The sequence below is a fragment of the Nicotiana tabacum genome, chromosome 22 (assembly GCF_000715075.1).
Source record: "Nicotiana tabacum cultivar K326 chromosome 22, ASM71507v2, whole genome shotgun sequence".
NCBI classification, from domain to species: Eukaryota; Viridiplantae; Streptophyta; class Magnoliopsida; order Solanales; family Solanaceae; genus Nicotiana; species Nicotiana tabacum.
In genome coordinates this window covers 132967059-132977422 of record NC_134101.1, presented here as the reverse complement: position 1 = coordinate 132977422, position 10364 = coordinate 132967059, and the positions used below count along the sequence as shown (strand labels likewise).

General features: G+C 38.4%; 1 long non-coding RNA gene across 3 annotated transcripts; it reads right to left on the bottom strand.

The window, feature by feature from the left end:
- Nucleotides 1-2029: 2029 nt before the first annotated feature.
- Nucleotides 2030-5680, bottom strand: LOC107801573 (uncharacterized). Of its 3 annotated transcripts, none has more exons than XR_001651663.2 (5): nucleotides 5577-5680; nucleotides 5024-5082; nucleotides 4629-4736; nucleotides 2625-2733; nucleotides 2030-2503 (listed from the first exon to the last, which is right to left on the bottom strand). It is a non-coding gene; the product is annotated as an uncharacterized LOC107801573 (long non-coding RNA). The 3 variants fall into 3 exon arrangements; XR_001651665.2 differs by lacking the exon at nucleotides 5577-5680 and adding an exon at nucleotides 5241-5570; XR_001651664.2 differs by lacking the exon at nucleotides 5577-5680 and adding an exon at nucleotides 5329-5570.
- Between the last annotated feature and the right edge of the window lie 4684 nt (nucleotides 5681-10364).

Genomic DNA, 10364 nt, shown 5'->3' with positions numbered 1-10364 from the left:
TAACTCGAAAAGTTGAACTAGGACCTAAGAACTCATACCTGAGGTGTGGAGGCAACGACTTCAACTCCAACACCGGAGGTTCCTCGATTGAAGCTTTTGTTGGTGGAGTATTCCTATTCTCAAGGTCCAAAGAGATTTTCCTAGGCTCATACGAGTAAGAGCCCATTCCATGTAAAGCATTCACGCACTCCACTCGGCCTTCATCCTCATTTACATCAAGATTCAACAATACTGCCTCTAGAGGGTCCTCCACATTGATCATTGCACTAGTATCATCAACTATCACTGTCGTGACAAGGTCCACAAAAGAGCACATTTCAGAACTGTTGGGCTGCTTCATTGACTTGCACACATGAAAGACCACTTTCTCATCACCCACACGGAAGGTGATTTTCCCTGCTTCCACATCAACTAAGGCCTTCCTAGTAGCAAGGAAAGGTCTTCCTAATATGATTGGAACCTCATAATCTACCTCACAATCCAAGATCACAAAATCAACTGGCAAGATAAATTTTTCCACCCGGACAAGGACATCATTAATAATACCCAATGGTCTCTTTATAGTTGTATCTGCCATTTGCAATCTCATGGATGTCGGCCTCGGTTACCCAATACCCAAAGTCTTGAAAACTGGGTAGGGCATCAAGTTGATACTCGCCCCCAAATCACATAGAGCTTTAGCAAAGTCTGCACTCCCAATGGTGCAAGGAATTGTGAAAGCACCGGGATCTTCTAGCTTCGGGGCCATTGAGTGCACTATTGCACTAACTTGGTGGGTCATCTTGATAGTTTCACAACCCATGGATCTTTTCTTTGTCACCAAGTCCTTCATGAATTTAGCATAACCCAGCATTTGCTCTAGAGCCTCCACCATAGGCACATTAATGGATAAGCTCTTCATCATGTCAATAAACTTCTTAAACTGATTTTTATTTCTCTGCTTCGTGAGCCTTTGAGGATAAGGTGGAGGTGGCTTTGGAAAAGGAGCCTTGGCTTTAGGCACAACCATTTCCGGCATGTTTATTACGTGTTCCCTAGACAGGTTTACGTCATTCTGAGTCTCCACCTCGGCATCTTGAATATCAATCCTCACTTCCTCATTCACATTCTCATCAATCACATTTTCAACCACCAAAGGAATCTCATCTTCTTGCAACTCAACTTCATCACTCAAAATTTCTTTTTGCTTGGAGGCATTCACATCACTGCCTCGTCCACTTATTGTAGTTACCGCCATAACATGATTTTTCCCACCCTTCGTGTTAACTACCGTATCACTTGGTAGAGCCCCCTTAGGATGAGTATTCAATGATTGTGAGATTTGACCTAATTGAACCTCCAAGTTTCTGATTGAAGTATTGTAGAAAGCCAACTAAGCATTAGAGTCCGCATTCTTTTTCATCATCTATTCAAACATCATTTCAATTCTCTGCATTTCATTGTTGGAAGAACTAGGACCTTGGGATGGAAATGGGGGTGGATTGTTCGGTTGTTGATACGTTGGGGCACTACAAAAAAACAGTGTTTAGCAACGGCTCCAATCCGTCGCTGAATCAATGTTTTCCGTTGCTAGAGTTGTTTAGCCACGGATTCACGACGGATTCAAGTTGGTCCCTAAAATGCTCGTAGCTAGGCTTATAGCGCTAAAAAATAACAAACCGTCGCAGAATTAGCGACAACATATATCCGTAGCAAAGTTTAGTGACGGAAATAACCGTCGCTATATTGCTTGTTTCTGTCGCTGTTTTGACGGCTTTCGTCGCTGCAATACATAACAAAATTCGTCGTTTGTTTTTATAGTGACGAAATCATCCGTCGCTAGTCATGTTATAGCTAATTCTCCCTTCTCTTTGCAACAAAACCTTTTGTCACCAATTCATTGCAAGATTTAATTTTACACGATAATTTTAGCTACGAAAAGTATCCGTCGCTAATTTATTTTTAATATATTGCTGATTTTTTTTAAAATTATTTTTATTTATTACTTTAAATGTACTCTGTTCAAGCATATTACATAAAAGCTATTAAATACACTTAATAAAAAGTCATTAATATAAATTAACAATATATTCAACAAGGTCCAAAATATATAGCATAATGTATTTAATAGTATCATTAAGTACAAAAAATCTACAAGGACCAACAATAAAGTCCAAACAAAGTAGGCTAACTATGAGAAGCTGGAGAGTTACGGTCATCATCAGAACCAAATGCATGAACCTCATCAGTGTTAGCAGCAGTAGAAGATATAGGAACTGTAGGTGTCACATCTAATGGGCGGTTGGTAAGACCAGTATTTGGCTGCTGCGAGGGTAAGGAAACTAATTTGTGTACCCGATCAACGATTACATGAACTATATGGCCCGTAGTAGCATTTTTCTTGAGATCCAAGATCATATACTCTTCTTTTCTTTTCTCCTCCCGCGGCTTCATAATATGCTTTACACTGATCAATATCAGATTGAGTTTGTGTTTGTTGTTGTACTATCTCCTGATATTTTTCCTGCAGAAGAGCTAATAATTAGCGAAATAAAAAGACTAAATAAAATATAGCATTCAATTTACAAAATGAAAAAAAATATATGAAAGTAAAGTCAATAAAATTATTTAAAAAGTTATCTTACATGTATGATTCAGGATTTCTCATCAACAAAAGATTTTCCATCATTACCATGTGTATGGACGTGCAAATGCAACTCACTTGGTGTTGGATCTCGATCCCTTTTTAACCGCCTATACAAAAGTTATTCAATTAAGAAGATAGGGCAACAAAAGCAAAAGCTCAAAACTGATATGCATACTATTGAAACACCAAGAAAGAGCTTGTGGTCTGTAACTTTAGTATCATATTGTGACTAGTTAGAGTAGTATTCTCATTTTGAGAAAAATTTCCAAGTAAATCAGAGGTTCACACATAGGTTAAATCCTCACTTCTATTCGATGTATGAATTGACAACCTTATTCAGGATTTCTAAAGACTATAAACAGAGATACTTATGAAGGTAGCAGGTCAATCTTAATCCTAATCCAAACTCATAACATGATCACTCACCCTTTTAAGTTCACATCTCAGATTCACACTAAGCTTATTAAGAGTTGAGAAGTTCATATAAGCACATTGTAGTACTTAAACAGGGCAAGCAAACATCAATGAGTTTCCCTCAAGTTCATAGGTAATCACATGCACAACACCACCACCAAATTAGCAAGATCAAATCCAAAACACATCCTCATCAAAATAATTCATAATAGATATCAAAGAAAAATAACAGGAGTTAACAAGCAGCTACATATTTCCCACTCTCACAAAGAACTTGAATTATGCTTTGCATAATAAAGAATCACAAGAATGTCTTTTTATCTTGACTCCTAAAATCCTTACATAATCATCAAAATTATCAGCAGCAGATAGCATAAACATATAACAAAAAAACTAAGATTTTTAACTCCACCCCCAACACCAAAATGGAAAATAGCAAAAAGGTAGGAAAAGACAAGAACACCACAAGCAATCTTTTTTAATAAATAACAAGAAAATTACCAAGCACTTAAAAGTCGAAACATGTTAATTAAAATAAACAATTATGTGTGAACACTTACAGTAAGGCCAGAGAAAAGATCTGAAAACAGTGAAGTATAGATATGCAAGAGAAGGTTTATAATCTGGATGAAGTTTCAGTTTTTTGCTTTTTTTTTACTTCTTACTTTTATGTTCAGAGGACACGATTTTCACTCATCTTTGGTCAGAGACAAGAGACCCACCACACAGGGCAAGCACAACATTAATGATGAAGCACATTTTAGGTATATTAATAGCATTATTAATCCAAGAGACAGATAGCACAAAAGCAACAAGTACAATTTTTAACCAAACATTAAAGAGGAGTTAATAACATAACTTAAATTAGGCTTATGAGCAAGGTACCAACTGACAGAAACATATGGAATCACTACAGCCATAGAAACTCACTAAGATTTAGGTTAATCATTTTTTAGAAGGCACTTATCCAGTAGAGTCTATAAGTGTAGCTAAGCAGGCATATGAACATGAAAATTAACAGGAGACTTTATGGTGTTTTAAGGATCCATGGAATTGCAAGACATACTTAAATAGCAAAGAAACTAACAACCAAACTGATAGTCATGATAGCAGACTTGTACAAGAACCTCTAAGTATACAGAACTACCATAGTTCTAACTCCATCAAAGCAAATAGATCAAGTGCATGGTATACATTTACTAAGCAGAAAAATTTCCAAGTAAATAAATGAATTACGCAGCCAATATTTTTACACAGTAAATATTTTATACAATTCTTACATAGGTGGACGAAAATTCTTACACAAAACATCACGAGTTCCAGACACACAAAATTATATGAATTCTTATACAAATATTTTATACAATTACAGCTCGATTCTAACAAAAAGATAAACTCAAATCCAAACTATGCACAAAATTCATATGTTATCTAAGCACCCCCACAATAAAATTCACACAAAGCTCAAAACGTTTTACATAATTACTGCTAAAAAAAACAGAAAAAGTAATTTTTTAAACAATTACAACTCCATTTCCAACAAAAAATAAACTCAAATTCAATTTATGCACAAAAATAATAGGGTTACCTCAACTTGTTTTCTGGTAGTTCTTGAATGAATCTGAAGCCTTCACTATAACAAAATTGCTTCTTCGAAATTAAGAATTCTTGTGAAAAATAAGATGAACCATTTGGCCTGTTTGACCAAGATTGAGAAAAAGAATTCTTTTTAAAGGAACCACTGTGTGAGTTTTTAACATTATAACAAGTTTAAAGATGGTAACTACCAAGAAAATTACATGAAGACATGGCTATTTTTGAAGAATTTTTCCGAGGGGGAAAAACAATAACAAAGAGTAGAGAAAATCTGGAATAAAGATGGAGAAACTTTGACAAGAAAACACAAAAATAAAGCACAAGACAGGATGAACATGATTCTCGCCCAGATCTACAATGCATGAATGAAATTACAAAGAAGTTTACCTTATCAAGGACATACAATCCCTAAAATCAACGCACAACTTTGAATTTCAGCTTCATGTCTGTGAGAAAAGACAAACGCGTGAGGAATTAATTGAAGCATCTAATAGAACAAAGGAGAAAGACATTATAGAAAAAGATGGAGAAACTTTGAAAAGAAGTTTTCGAGCTTAAAATAGAAAACTCAGATCTAAAACACGAAACTTTTGGGGAAAATTACTATTCAAAATTTAATTGTAGTGTCAGTTTTTGAGCTTAAAATCGCTACTCAAACACATAATCGATGATTTCTTAAAGAAAAAGCCGACCGCCATTGTCAGACGATGTTTGGGTTGAAACAATCATTGGAGATCTGAAATTATTGGTTAGACTCAATTGAGTGTTGAAACTATTTTTACAAGCTTGATTCCGAAGTTTTGAAATGATTGGAATTGAAATGTGAGGAAACAGGCACGCCAAGATCAAGCAAGCATTTCTAATTTCAACCCAAGAAAAATGACAATGAATAGTTGTAAGATTCACGCCCAATTTTTGGTATTTGAAGAATAAAACTCACATTTGTTGAAAAAAAGTGAAAGTGGGAGTCTGATAGAGAGGAGACGAATTGGGGTATTTGTGCCCTAATGGTTGGAGTCTTTTAACTAGGGTAATTTTATTTTTTGGACAGAAATTTAGCAACGAAAATAGCGACAAACCAAAATTTTATCGCTAAAATAATTAATGAAATTTTATTTTAGAAAATTTACGACAGAATATTTTGTCGCAGCTAACTTTCGAATGTATTGATAAGTAAAATAAATTCAATGACGGATTTTTTGTCGTTAAATTCGTCGCTAAGTTTTAATAAATTTTGTTGCCCAACTTTCGTCGCTAATTTTGTAGGTAAAATAAAGGCGCTAATATTTAGCACCAATTTTAGCGACAAATATAAGTTTTTGTCGCTAATCCATCGCTATATTTGATACGAATTATTTTGTAGCTTATTTGGCGACAAACTATAAAATTTGTCGCTAAACCGTCGTTATTTAGCTATGGAATATCTCTTGTCGCTAAATTCCGTCGCTAAACGCTGTTTTTTTTGTAGTGGGGGCCTTTGAAAGCCTTGCCCCCGATTTCCTTGATTGCCATTGTTCCAACCACCCTGATTGTTGTTACCACCCCAGTTGTTGTTGTTGCCATTCCAATAACCTGATTGTTCTGATTGCCCCAATTGGAATTTTGGTTGTTGTTTCCCCAATTATTATTTTCTTGTTGTTGTTGATTGCCCCAATTGCCTTGGGGTCTCCATTATTGTTGGTTGGAAGAATTGCCTTTTTGGCCCTGATAATTGTTCGCATATTGCACTTCTTCATTCTGCCCATCATAACCATCATCTTGGAATCCACCACAATCATTGTCATATTGATCCGAACTCCCTTGGTTCTATTGACCTCTTTGTCTTCTTTTGTTCACAAGCATGTTGACACCCTCCGTAGCATTTACTTGGCGCAGATTTTGAACATGTTGTAACTATGCCTTTGCTAGCTGATTTATTGTTGTTGTCAGCTCTGTTATAGCTTGCCCATGATCATGTAGGTCTTTGTGCAAGTGAGTGACCGTGGGGTTACCCTGTGACACATTGGCTCTACTTTGCCAAGTGGAAGACGTGTCAGCCATCTCGTCAAGAATGTCACAAGCCTCATCATAAAACAGCTTCATGAAATTACCCCAGCAAGTTGGTTCACTATGCACTGATTTGTTGTGTTAATGCCCCGGTAAAATGTCTGTTGTATCATTTCCTCAGTCATATCATTGTTGGGACATTCCTTTACAATGGTTCTATATCGCTCCCATATCTTATGTAATGGTTCGGTGGGCTCCTGCTTGAAAGCTAAGATCTCATCTCTCAATGCTGCCATGTGCCCCAGCGAGAAAAATTTTGCAATGAATTTATCCGCCAACTCATCCCAAGTAGTGATGGAATGGTTGGGAAGCCGTTCAAGCCAATCCAATACCTTCCCTCTAAGTGAGAAAGGGAATAGTCTCAACCGAAGTGCATCCTTTGACACATTAGTTTGCTTGCTGCCCAACAGGTATCCACGAAACCCTTGAGATGTTTGTAAGCATTCTAATTGGCAGCGCCCGTAAAATACCCTCACTGCTCCAACAATGTCAGCATCACATTTGTAATTTGAAAATTGCCCGCCCTGATCCGGGGTGGGACAATTGCACTTGCATATCCTTGGTTGGGAAGCACTCGAGGAGCCACTCTTGGAGGTGGTGGGGGAGGGTCTGGAATATTATTATTGGTCTGGTGGCCTCTCCTTTGTCCTTGAGGTACAATAGGAACCTCATCACCAACATTGTCATCTACCTCCTCCCCCAACGGAAGATCTCCAAGAGGTGCATTGTTTGCTGACATTTTTGTACCTGAAGTTGTGACACACACAAATTAGTAACACAGAAGGAAAGAAGAACAATACGCAAATCTATTTAGATATATAGCCCAAACCGTTAGCTCCCCGGCAACGGCGCCAAAAAGTGATCGGAGCCAACCCTACACCACTACGAAGTGGTGAGAGCGATCGAAGCAGCTTTTATCCGAGATGGTCGGGATCGAATCCACAAAGAGCTAGAAGTGGGTAGATTCCTATCTAAACTAGAGATGCGTATTGCTCTTAATTACTCTTCCAATCATCTTTTGTTTGGATATTAATTCTAATGTTTATGTTAATGATAAGCTAAATTAAACTAAGAATGATTGCTTGTAGGATTTTCTAATCAGTTAAAAAGGCACTAGGGAAGTGACTTTCTCCTAGGTGAATACTTGACGGGATCTAAAGCCTAAGGCAAAGACGTTATGTTGGGAATTGTGATATAGCCAATGCACAGAATTACTCACTCTATACATCTCGGTAGCTTGAGTGACTTTGCCCTAATTGACTTTCTTAAGACCAATTGGGTGTCAAAATTGTGCTAGCAATATAAGCTCAAGTCGGGTATTACTATCTCTAGGTTTAACCCTTTAATTGAGGCTATCAATCTCTTGATTACGCCCCAATTCCTTATTGGACTGATTTTCCTAGGCTAAAGTTCTCTTTCTCAAGAAGAACCCAAGTCAAATAGGCACAAATTAGTGTTTGCAACCACTAATTCAACATAAAAAATACAAATCAATCCAAATATCAACTACCCATAAATATGTAAGCCTCAAATCAAAAGACCCATCAAATATCCACACTAGGGTTGAGCCACAACCCTAGCTAATGGGTTTAGCTACTCATCATAATGGAAGAAAACAAAGAAATAGATGAAGAAAAACCCATAAGATTTAATTACAAGCTAAAATAAAGAAACTTCAGTGTTAAAGTAGCTACAAATTGCTCAAAATAGTCAAAAACCTCCGTTCACGAGCTCAGCTGAAAGTCAGATTACAAAAGATGACATAAAATGGGAAAAGAAAGTATTTATACTAGGCCGAATTTTCTGAATAAAAATACCCCTGCGAAGGTAGTGCGGTCCGCATAAAATGCACCGCGGACCGCAATGAGGCTTTTGGCTTCCAGTCTTTGCTCTCTGAACTTGGCCACCGTGGGTCGCATAAAATGCACCTTGGCCGGGGTGGCTTCAACTGCGGTCCGCACAAAAAGGACTGCGAACCGCATTGGCATTGATCTCAAAATTCCAAACTCTCTGAACCCCATCTTTGCGGACCGTACAATCTTGATTGCGGCCGCGTTGAGGCCATTGCGGTCCGCACAAAATGCTTTGCGGCCGCATTGCTTGAGTTTCCAAAATATGCTCCTCTCTAAATCTCCTCACTGTGGACTGCACCAAATAGAGTGCGGCCGCAGTGGATCTGTTGCACTGTGCTTGGACTTGTTCTTGGTACTTGTGCATGTTTCACTCTTTTTTGAGCTGGTTTTGACTGATTTTCACCTTTTTTACCAAACCCTGCAAACAAGTACAACATGTAAGCCTTTGGGACTATTTTGTACACATTTTTAATCAAAACTCAAGTAAGAAGGAGTGTAAAATGAACCATAATCCCTAGTTATCATATAGTAATGTTACTTTTGAGAAGGAATCTGGTCAAGATTTAGGGGGCTGTGAGGGTTTGAGAAGTGCCAATAACAGTGTGCCTACAGCTGTTACTACTGATGATAGTTCAAACTCCTCATCTGAATCAAACTCATCTGAATTTAGTAGCAGCACTAATAATATCTCAGATTCAGAGCATGAGGAGCTGTTTGAAACAGAAGAAGCTTATTATGGCAGTGATACACATGAGTATTACAGGGAATTTAGGGCAGAAAAAAGGATTGTAGAGAGAAGGAAGAGGAAAGAACATGTTAAACTAGGTAAGAGAGGGCCAGATATAGGGTATAATGAATATGAATATAGGTAAGAGAGGGCCATTTTGTCACGCCCCAAACACGGGGAGGCGTGGCTGGCACCCGGTGCCGAACTGGCTCGAGCGAACTACTCTATAACTCATTTTTTCCTTCTGCGACTATCATGGGCCAACTTGGCCACAACCCGCAATGTATAACTATAAGTGGGCAACACTATATTACTGAACTATTTTTCTTAAAATATGAATACTATGGGCCATCAAGGCCTCTGACATACTGTACAAAATGAACCTCTGTCTACAAAGCCTCTAAGATTATTTGACATCAAATGGGACAGGGTACCAGCCTACCCATAAGTATGTAGCAAAACTCTAACATGATGACTCATAGACTCGCCTGCACTCCGAATGAGGTGGAGTCTTACCGATCCTTTGCTGAATGCCAATCTTGTCTACTATGAGGGCTCGTCAAACTGATTATCTATACCTGCAGGCATGAATGCAGCGTCTCTTAATATAGTAAGTAAAATAGTTGTACGTCCCTATAAGGCTTGGTATATATACAACTGCTCTGTCGTAGTAGGCTCGCTCATAGGCGCTCGGCCATATTAGGCTCTGTATCTCAACCAACTGGGCACGCTCATAAGCGCTCGGCCACAATAGGATCAGTATATAAATAACTGCTCTGCCGTAGTAGGCTCGCTCATAGGCGCTCGGCCATACTAGGCTCTGTATCTCGACCAACTGGGCTCGCTCATAAGCGCTCGGCCACAGTAGGCTCGGTATATATATAACTGCTCTACCGTAGTAGGCTCGGTCATAGGCGCTCGACCATACTAGGCTCTGTATCTCGACCAACTGGGCTTGCTCATAAGTGCTCGACCACAGTAGGCTCGATATATATATATAACTGCTCTGCCATTGTAGGCTCGTTCATAGGCGTTCGGCCATACTAGGCTCTGTATCTCGACCAACTGGGCTCGCTCATAAGCACTCGGCCACGGTAAGCTC